Source organism: Arachis ipaensis, chromosome B02 (assembly GCF_000816755.2).
Source record: "Arachis ipaensis cultivar K30076 chromosome B02, Araip1.1, whole genome shotgun sequence".
Taxonomy (NCBI): domain Eukaryota; kingdom Viridiplantae; phylum Streptophyta; class Magnoliopsida; order Fabales; family Fabaceae; genus Arachis; species Arachis ipaensis.
The window spans coordinates 30,752,653-30,753,219 of NC_029786.2; positions in this window are offsets into that span (position 1 = coordinate 30,752,653).

The following is a 567-nucleotide window of genomic DNA, read 5'->3' on the forward strand; positions in this document are numbered from 1 at the left end:
CCACTTATAGTTTCTCTCTCATCACCAAAAACCGGTTATGTTTAGACAAGTTAGGTAAAAATTTGAAAGACACTATAAAATCTCTCAAATATGTATATAGATTGATAAAAATAATGAGTTAAGTATATTATATACAGGATATATCTGGTGAGAATAATTTTTTTATGAGAATTTGAGAATGTAATTATTATCATTGGATTGAATTTGATGGCCAAGATTTAAATTCCTAATTTTTAAATTTCTTTTTGTTGTGTTGTTTCTTTGATTTCGTCATCGTCATCACTCTTTTTTGTACTCGTTTATGTCGCTCCTCCCTACACTATTTGCACCATTAGTCTCATCATTGCCACAACTCTTTCTTACGTTATTGTTGCTGTTCGTTCTGATTTCTGAATTGTTAATTGCTACTATTGTCCTCTATTTATATTCAAAATAAATAGTTGTATGTGTTTTTTTCTTGTGTGAATGAATGTGACCTCAAAAATAAAATATTTCTATATTAGTAATTTTTTTTTCAAATATTGTTTGTATATAATTTTTTAATTATGTAAATTTTTTTATTATTTA